The sequence below is a fragment of the Mustela nivalis genome (assembly GCF_964662115.1).
Source record: "Mustela nivalis genome assembly, chromosome: 1".
NCBI lineage: Eukaryota > Metazoa > Chordata > Mammalia > Carnivora > Mustelidae > Mustela > Mustela nivalis.
Genome location: NC_139020.1, coordinates 153,865,760 through 153,876,388, shown reverse-complemented (window position 1 = coordinate 153,876,388; position 10,629 = coordinate 153,865,760).

Here is a 10,629-nt window from a genome sequence, read left to right as displayed (position 1 = left end):
GGATCCATAAAACAGTCTTCACTGCCCAGAAGAGAAAATACGCCAAAGCTTTGACCTGCACTTGGCTGTGACATGAACACCTTGCACACGGAGACTCTCGTAAAAGAGCTGTAAAGAACACGCAATCACTGATTCCCTGAAGCTCTTTCTCCCCAGTGGCCGTTGAGGAGAGCCTGGGGAGCAGTGGAGCAAGATGCTGGCTCTTCAGGGAACTCTGTGCTAACCGCGCGCTTCCTGTTAGTCCGAATACATTCAAGGAGAGGACACTTTTCTAAGTCTTTTGACTGCAGGACCTTTAAAAAAAAAAATCTGAACCACATCGAAGTGGAGCGGCTCCGAGCTCGGAGGATGGCCTAGAGCCCTGCCTTTTGGTACGCCCGGTGCCCCTGCAGAGTTCCCAGGAGCCCCTGTCTCCAAGCGAAGGGCTCCACGAAACCCAGTTTGGACACCCTGCCTTCACAGCCGTGACCGCAAGCCGGTTTGGGGTCACGTATGCACACGGATCGGCAGTGGCTGGGGAACTCCGAGATGAGAAAGGTTCCCATCCGCTGTTGGCATTAGGGCCCAGTCGTCGCGCCCTTACCTCTTTTGGTACACTCCCTTAGAATGTGACTTCCTGCCTTCCTTACAGTTTGGGCCCAGGTCGCGATGCCCGCAGAAGGTTCAAAAGCATCTGCAGGTGGCCATTTCTGCTCTAGCCTCTGCCCCTTCTCAGGAGAATGTGACCTGCCAGCGGCTGGAAGCAGGAGGAAGAGACAGCAGAGCCAAGTTTCCCCAGCTGAGCTGCTGGCCGACAGCCCGCCTGCCCCCGCCTCCCGGAGGGGGCCCACCCGAGGCCCGCACGGTCCAGCCTGAATCACTGACCTGCACATGGCCTGGAGCTAAAGAGAGGCTGAGGTTAAGCCACCGTATTCCCCGCCCCCCTCATGATCCTGGGAGCCGGTAACTGAGGCAAGGGTTGATAGTTGTGTCTGGCATGGCGCCAGAGGGGCTTCAGACCACGATCCTCACCCCCACCATCCCTGGTGTCCCCAGCCATCATGTGCTGCGGACGAAGGCCCAGTGTCAGACAGTCCCCTGAGATCCCCTGGTCGGTCGGTGGCAGAGCCTGAAGGTGAGTTCACTCCTGGCCACAGTGTGAGAGGCTGGGAAAGTCCCCGACGCAGCTAAGGTAGGGCCAGGCACCTGCTTCGGCACAGTCATTCCGTAGTCCAAAACTGGAGAGGGGGGGAGAGCAGATTTCACTCTCCAAAGGCACACACAACTCCCTCCTTCCCTTTAGATCGTTCTCCAGTCACTCATTTGGCTTGGTTTTAGTCATTCGCACCTTCAGCTGGCTGTGGAACAGGCTCCCCATCTTGAGAGGGGGAGCCCCCTGCGCCCGCTGAGCGGTGGGCCAAGGGGCCAGGAGTCCGTCTAAATCTTTGCCTATGAAGCTGTTCAGACTGGGGGCCTTGGTGACAAAGGCCAGCTGGCTGTAGCCTCATTTTCCTGGGCCCAGAGAGCGAGCAATTGGGTACCCGTAGCACCAATAAACAAACCTGCCTTCAAACATCTCCTCCCCCACCCCACCCAGATCACTCAGTGCATTACATTGGGCTTGAGCAATGGAACACCCCATGTGCATTTCATTTTTTAGAGCAAATACTGGCAAAAACTGCTTTTGCAAGATTCCTGGCTACAGCCTTGGCCCTGAACTTTCAAGGAAGAAGATAAATTGCCTTGAGCTGAAAACATCCAGACTGTCATGCAGCTCTCTTATTCCTGCTCAGGATGAAGTCTAGGAACTGAGCACGGGGTATGTGGCCTCCACCCTTGTTGCCGCGCTAGCCTCTCACCTCACGCCAGCGGCTCCCACTTGCTGCGGGGTCACACCCGCACCCACTGTCCCTGACCCCTGTGCTTCCACTGTCCTGCTGTGGAGGTCTCCCCACCTTCCCTAGCTGATTCTTGCTGTTCCTCTGGGGACTCAGGCCTGGTGTCATACGTACTAGGCTCAGTTCGGGGTTTTCTTATCTTGCTGGGGTGGGGTGGGGGTTCTGTTATCTGCCACCAGCCCCTTGAAGGGACCTGCCACTTCTGCTGATTCTTGGTCGGGGTTCCAGCACCTGGGGTGTGCAGGCCTCCCTGCAGAGCAGCTTCTGACTGGCTGGTGCTGGGGTTCAGAGACTTCTAAGCTGTGTTTCTCTTCCTTTCCTTGCTTGGCATTCTGGCGTGACCCTGTTCCAGCATCACTTGAGTGGTGGGAAGCTGACCATCACCCAGCCACATGGTGCAGGCCCAGCCTCAAGTCACTGTCAGACAAAGCTTCTTCCATATGCTCTCCTGGGCAGCTCCAGCCCTGCTCTCCCAGGCCACACAGCAGGCTTTTTCTACTTCCGGTTCCATGGGTGGACAATCTTCAGAGGCTTCCAGCTTTATGCAGGAAGTTCAGGTCATAGCCCCTATCTCACAGGAGTCTGGTGTCTACTCTCATCCTCCTGGGCTCCCACCTGATTCAGCCATGGCAGGAATAGACAGTTCCATGTCGACTTTGGTCCACTTTATACCTAAGCATATAAGCCAGGCCCCAAGAGCCAGTTCATTTCCTCTCCAGGAGCCTCGAGGGCCTGTGATGGGACAGGGCCCAGGGCCCAGGTCTAGACCACACAGGAGATTTTCTGAGGCAGCTGGCATCAGGCCCCAGGGGCAGTTGGGAGTGATATTGAGGAGCCCTGGGGGCCAGAAATTAGGGTTAGCTATGAGAATGTAATCAAGGGTCCAGACAGAAGGGCAAGTGTGAGACTGAGCAGAGTTGAGGCGAAAAGAAAGGGCTGCAGATCTGGTCACCGTTGGCACAGACGGGAATAAGGTAAATACTGGCAGTAGGTGGCCTGGGCAGCTGGTCATCCTGAAGACCTCAGGCAGAGCTGTACAGGTCCTGACTGGCCCAGGAAGGTCGTCACCTCCAGGACAAATAGAACACCTAATGGTAATACTGGTTTGTAGGCCCGGGAAATCCTGAGTCTTCAACAGACACGGAGCCAAGGTTAAAAGAGGGGCTGGCTCTCTTCTCAGCTCCCCTCCAGGCCAGCACCCAAGGAATTCCTGGCCTCGCCAAGTAACAGAGATTCTCAAAGATCCCTACAGGATGAGGGCAAAAACGATGCAGTATAGACCTTATCAACTCTGGGTGGGTGCCTTGAGAGCTGAGAGCGAAAGGAAAGGAAACGCTGCTCTTGAGGCTGGGCAACATGTGAGGAGAGCAGGCTCTGGTGACCACCCAGATCGGGGATACCCGTCCTCACAGTCTTCACTGGGACTCTTCTTGGCCTACTTCTGGCAGGATTTGGGCACTTGTCTTGCTTGAGCCCATTCTCTTTGAGGTCTTCCTGAGCTCAAAGTTCTGGTTCTGGGTGGCAGTGACCACAGTCACTGTTAATACATCTTGCTTGTCATAATGGACATCTACAAGGACTTGTGCCTCTGATTTTGTTCGACTTGTTCCTTCCCTGTCACCCTTGCCTACTGATAGTTAATTTCAGTGTCATAGTTATTTACTATAGACCAGAAATAACCAATTGTTCTCTAGCTCTTACCATGTTTGAGATACCATTCTAAGCATTTTTATAAGTAGTAATTCAATCTAAGACATAGATGCTATTATTGTTATTGTTATACCCATTTTACACATGAAGAAACTGAGGTTTACATGTTAGGTCCCTCGCTTAGTGAGTGAATGGCCAAGCCAGGCCTTGAACCCTGGCCATCAGGTTCCAGAGCCTGCACTCCTAGCCAGCATGCAATGTTGCTTCCTCCAGAGATTAGGAAAAATTAATGTTTGGATGGATTCTTTCCCTGGGCCTAAGCAAATTTCGAATCCAACATGGCTCAATCTTGAAAGAAAAAGTCTAAGAAATTAGGAATGAAAACACTAGGGAAGGGATTCTTTCCAGTGGTACTCATCCCACTGGTATGCCCTGAGGTGTGTTCCCAGGATTTGGCTTCTTAAAATATCAATCTTTGTAACTAACTGACTTACTAAACAAGTGAAAGTGAAGTCCGGGTTCTACCGCGATTGTGTTCCTCTTCCTCCCCTGCATTCCCAGGTGCCTTCCCAATGCTTCTTCCTTTTAAAGAGGTCTTTAAAATATGTTCATCTTTTTTAAAAATTGCTTTTAATTACAGATAAAGTGCTGGTACAATTTATCCTCTTTCTTAATTTACTTGCTCATTCACTCATTCATTCATTCAATAAATGTTTATTGAGTGCTTACTACATATTCTAACAATACAACAGTGGACAAGATACATAATGCACCTGCCCTGGTAGAGTTTTTATTCTAGTACCATGTTTCCTGAGGGCAGTGAAAAAAGCTAAAAAGGTGAGGAAATAGAGACAGGGTAGGGGTGATCAGGGAAGACCAGTTTTAGCCACTATTGTAAATGAACTGTATGCCCATCTGGTGTATATATTCATACATTTATAAAAGTTTATGCATCCAGGGGCGCCCGGGTGGCTCAGTGGGTTAAAGCCTCTACCTTCGGCTCAGGTCATGATCCCAGGGTCCTGGGATCGAGCCCCACACTGGGCTCTCTGCTCCGAGGGGAGCCTGTTTCCTCCTCTCTCTCTGCCTGCCTCTCTGCCTACTTGTGACCTCTGTCTGTCAAATAAATAAATAAAATCTTTTTTAAAAAGTATATGCATCTGGAACAATTTGTAGAATTCTTTAACTCAAATAATACATAAGAGATAGCTGAATAAAATTGTGTAGGAGACTTCCATCTCTAGGAGCATGGATAGATGCACTCCTCCCTGCTTCTCCCACTAAAATCCCAGGGCATTACATAGAAGACAAACTTGAGAAGACCCTGAAGGTGGGGGAAAGGTGGCAGGCTGGCTGGGGGCCCTGGGACCTGAGGAATGGCATGCTGTGAGTTTCTGAGGGTTTCTCAGCCTCATGCATGTAGGCAGAACTGGGGCTGAAGTTTCTGGCTGCCTGGAAATGTTCAATGCTCTCTCTAGCTGGAGGACTGGGAAAGGACCAGTCAGGTAAGAGAGCTTTTAGACAACTGTCACCGGACTCTACCCAAATACCAGAAAATGCCATAGCCCTATCCCCACCCTGCCAGCAAAGGCCCAGTAGGAAGCCTAGAACTCTAACATCACCAGGCTGTAAGGAGGCACCCCAGACTCATGTCAGAGCGCTGTTAGAGAAGACTGAACAGGTAGCAAGGACTTCCACCCTTGGTGGATGGCAATGTGCTTTCCCCATCCTATCTCATCCCCATGTCAGTGGAGAAGCCTGGACTTCCACCCCTGCCAGCAGCAAAAGGTCCCCTCCCACTCCCTGTTTGGGTGGAATGTAAGGGGTATAAGGGGTGTAAGAGGAGACCTAGTGGAGGAGGGTCAGACTTTCACTACTACCCAAAAGAAAAGAGGTCACTCGTCCCATCAGTTCTCCTGGGGGTCAGAGGGGGCCACCTGGGGAAGACTAAAGAGGCACTCACACAATGTATGAGTTCTATATGGGATCTGTAATTCTACACCCCTTCCCAGCAGTAATGAGGAGACCCTCCCCACCTTGGGTGTCAGTGCAGGGCAAGTAAGAGAATCTAGACTTCTATACCCATCTGGCACTGCCCCAGCCCTTACCCTGCCAGAGCAGGCTCAGAGGAGACCAACTAAACAGGTTTAAATTAAGTTCCAGAGTCTCATAATGTCCAGGATTCTACTGAAAGTCACTAGACATACCAGAAACCAAGAAAATCTCAAAGTGAGTAAAAAAAGATAATGAATGTTAGCATCACAATGACAGAGATGTTAGAATTATCTGACAAAGATTTGAAAGTAGCTGTTATACATACATTGCTTCAACGAGCAATTACAAACAAGATTGAAACAAACAAGAAAACAAAATCTCAGGAAGGAAACAGAATATCTCAGGAAAGAAATAGAGGATATAAAGATCCAAGTGAGAATTTTAGAACTGAAAAATACAATAGCTGAAATTAAAAACTCAATTCAACAGCAGAATGGAGGGGACAGAGGGAAGAGTCAATGAACTTGAGATAGAACAACAGAAATTACTCAGTCTGAGTGAGAGAGAGAAAACACCTGAAAAAAGAAATGAACAGAGCCTCAGGCACTCCTGGGACCACAATGAAAGATCTAATATGAAGACACTGGAGTCCCAGAAGGAGAGGAGGGGGTGGAGAAAGAGGATATGGCTGAAAAAATACTCAAAGAAATAGTGGATGAAAACTTCCCAAATCTGACAAAAGATAAACCTGTAGATTCAAGAAACTGGGAAAACCCCAAAGAGGATAAATCTGAAGAAATCTACACCAAGAAATAAAGTCGAACTTCTAGAAACTAAACACACTATCCTGCAACTTGCTTTGCTTTTTTTTTTTTCCCCTTTGTGATATAGTAGTCAGCTTATGCTAGGTTATGCTACTATAAAAAATGATCCCCAAATCATTATGACTTAAACAATAAATGTTTCTCCCTCATGTTACATGTCTAGTTGATGTGTCTTCACTATCCCAGGGCCCAGGTTGAAGGAGCAACCACATCTCAAACTCATGGCAGAGGTCAAGTACAATAACTGACCTACGCAAGAGCTCCTAAAACTGCTGCTCACGTATGGCATATAGCATGTCTGCTCAAAGCCCACAGACCACAGTCACACGGCCACACTCAGTGCTGGTGGAGAAATGCACTGTGCCAACTCTGACAGGAGGTACTATAAAGTCAGATGACAAAGTATGTGAAGACTTGGAAACAGTCATCCAATCCTCTCACTGGATCATAAATATTCATTTCCTTCCTGACTGCCCATAAAATACACTGAGCCTCCTCCCAAAAGGCATCCCAGAAGTCTCATCCAATCATTGCATCAGACATTATGGCCAGGATCTCAGGATCCACACCAGACCTTGTGTCAACATCTCCTGGAGACCTATGAGCAAAAAAGACAAATCATCTGTCTACCCAGTCTTAACGGATAGTAGTGAGAGAGCAAGAGTGACAGGGAAACATGAAATAGTCCCAATTTAAAAGGGGAAGGCTGCCTAATCCAGGTGTGGGGTAACCAAGAGGCAGTCTTCCTGCAGCGGGGGGAATGAGTAAGTGGGGAAGTGTAAGATATGTACCCATAGCTGCATTTTAGGCTGATTTAGGGGAAAATATTTGGATTTTAAAATGGCTGTACTGTTTACTGTGTCATTGAGGAAAGGTATACATAGGTTCAGTGTTTGAACACTTTTAAAGAACATAACAACAAAACCTAACTAAAGAGAGCGCCAAATCAAAGCCCAAGAAATTGTTACTACTATAGAAACAAATGGCTCAAGGATGAAAGGAAAGCCACTTGCTGCCTTGCCTGTACCTCCACTGTACCCAACCCTCCACACTACCATGGAGAGTGTGCTCTAGGCACTGCCATTTCATCTTTGATACTTCCAATTTGGGTGAAGCCCAGTTTTGACATGTACTATTCTAAGACTGTACGAACTCAGAATGTTCCCCCGTGCATCACGTCTTTGGAATGTTAGGGGAAGTGATGCCAGACAAATGGGGCACACAGTTATGTAAAATGTGTCTCCTTGTTTGGAAACTAAGGGCTGTTGAGAGAAAGACAGGTTGGTCCTGGACTGTTTCTTTCAAGTGTGCTTACAGTATGGACAGGAAGATCACCTTGGAGTATTAAATGTAAGTGACTAACTACACCTGAACTAAATGTTCAACAGGAGGAAAAAGGGATTAAACAATGATGCATCCATTGAATAAAATATGCAGCAATTAGAAATAGTTTCAAAGAAACTTTAATGGCCCTGAATGTAAATAGACATATAAATGTAGGCATGTATGTACACACACACACACACACACACACACACACACACACACACACGGCCTGTGCTTCCATACATCCATTCACACCTTAGAAAAATAGTCATGATTAAAGACACCAAAAAATATAATAATAATAAGAATAGAAATAAAGGCACCAAAGTAGTAATGGTGGTTGGTTGTTTTTTTTTTTAAGACTTTCTTTATTCATGTGTGAGAGAGTGAGAGCATGAGGGAGAGCAGCACAGAGGGAGAAACAGGTTCCCTGCTGAGCAGGAGTCCTGAAGCGGGGCTCAATCCCAGGACCCTGGGATCCTGACCTGAGCCAAAGGCAGAAGCTTAACCAACTGAGCCACCCAGGTGCCCCATGGTGGTGTTTTCTTGGTGGGGGATTCTGAAAGATTATTTTATCTTTTTAAAATGTATTCTCCAAATTGTCCACAATGAACCTAAATTTTTCAGAATCAGAAAGAAAATATAATGAAAAGTTCTTTCCTGTTTAAAGGAATTTCAGTCCCAACACATTATTTTCTCCTTCAGCCTCGGATCCCTGCTTACTATGGAGGGTTAAGGAAGCTACAAGGAAGCCATCCCCATCCTCTGAGCCCTGCACCAAGAGAAAGGCATAAGCATGCTTCTAGCGTCTGTGCCCTTCTTTCTCTACAGGCAGTTTTTCTGGCCAGTGAATTTTTGTAAGAAGAGAAGGAAACAGGCAACAAAGAAAATCATAAATGATGTTCCAGTCCTTTAATTTATAAATGCCTAATTCAAAAATTTTCAAGTTGTTACAGATTGAATATTTGTGTCCCCCCAAAATTCAGGTTAAAACCTATCCCCCAGTGTGATGGTGTTTGGAAGTGGGGCCTCTGGGAGGTGATCAGGTCATGAAGGTGGAGCCCTCATGAATGGGATAAATGCCCTTATAAAAGGGGCCAGAGAAACCAAGCTCCTGCCTTCCTTCCATGTGAGGCCAGAGTGAAAAGCCGTCTATGAACTAGGAAGTGGGCCCTCACCACACACCAAATATGCCAGTGCCACGATCTTGGACTTCTCAGACCATGGACCTGTGAGAAATAAATGTTCAATGTTTATAAGCCACCCAGTTTGGTGGAATTCTTGTTATAGCAGCGTGAACAGACTAAGATAGACATCAGCATACAGGTAGTTGTCTACCAAGATTCACATGCATCTGACCTGAACAAAGTGGGTATAAAATTAATTCCTAGAGCTACAAGTGAAATTTTTACCAAAAACTTGCGAATGCAACATCTTTCTAGCATCTAACACCTTTCAAAGTGAAATGCTAGTTTCCTGGCAATAAATTTACTCCATCAACCTTTTCATGTGCTGCAGTCATGAGGTCTTGGAGTAAGTCTTGGGTTCAGAGCCCCAGGGTCAGGATCTAAGTATGGGGATCACAGCTCTCTCTCTGCAACCTTGGGCTAACCCTCAGCCATCACAAACCTCCTTCTTTGTCTACAAGTAACAATCCGAGTAGAGGGCAAAGTACTCAGCAGTCTGTATTCTGTGATGCAAACACATCCTGTAAGTATTTCTGGAAAATTCTCATTTCCCCAGGCATTAATCAGACTCAGTTATAGGGGGGTTTTCAAGAAAAGGTCCCCGGTGGGTCTGAGACCCTGACACTGGGTTCAATGTAAGACTTGAAACTTCTTGCTGAAACAAGTCATTGAGAAAATGTCATCATCATTCTTAATCAAAGCGAACTGAATTTGTTGTAGTTTCTTCTGAAAGAGAGGCTAAAAACCTGCACTGAGGAAAAACAAGCAACCCCTGATTTAACCAATGGGCACCCTTCCCCAAATTTGATGTTTAAGATCCAGCTTGTTCACTTCCTCAAGGATTGGCAAACCAAAGCCTGTGAGCCAAATCCAGCCTGCCACCTGCTTTTACAATGAAGTTTTACTGAAACATGGCTATGGTCATTAATTTATATATTACCTAGGATTGTATTTGTACTCCAGTGACGGGGTGGGAGCGGGGGTAGCGTGGCTTGTGGCCTAGACTGTTTGGCCTTTAAAGCAAATACTATCTGACTCTGACCCTTTCTAGGAAAAGGGTGCTGATATGCTTAGCTCCATAACCGCATCAGTAGCAAGTTGAATATAACTTTCAGAGGAGTCCACAATTTCTACCTTAGGAAAAGATGTATTAAAAAGAAGTCATGACTGTTGTCATAAGCCCTCTGGTGGCACAAAATTTTGCCCCTTAAGTGAATCCTGATTTAAACAAAGAGGGGTGGGTAAGAAGACGCCCTCCCCTTGCTAAAACAGTAGTCCTCAAAGGAATCAGCTGTGGGTTAGCTAGGAAGACCCACCGGTCATTACCCCTCCGAGCTGCCCATTCTTTATCACACTATAAGATACACCAGTAATGCGAAGTTCCACATTGTCTGGATAATTGAGACCCCATCTTGAGGCAGAGGTTAGGTATACCCACATACTGAGTACTGTGTTTGCCAGAATATGAAGGGTGTGTGAAACCTCTGAACAGCTCCCATCTTCCTGTCCAAGAGATGCTCTCTCATTAAGTTTAAAAAGAATCAAAGTATGGTCTACTCCAGAGACAGGAGGCATCCCCAAGTTGGCAGACTCCTGAAACACACATCATGAAGTATTTTTTGTTTCCATACTTCTTCTAACTTGGTCATGCTAATTTTGAACATAAAAAATCTTTCCAAATGGTTAGGATTTAGCGATCTTGACAAACAGTTCCTCAAAATATTCACCCAGATAGAACATTATTTACCTATTTTGTACATTCCAACACAG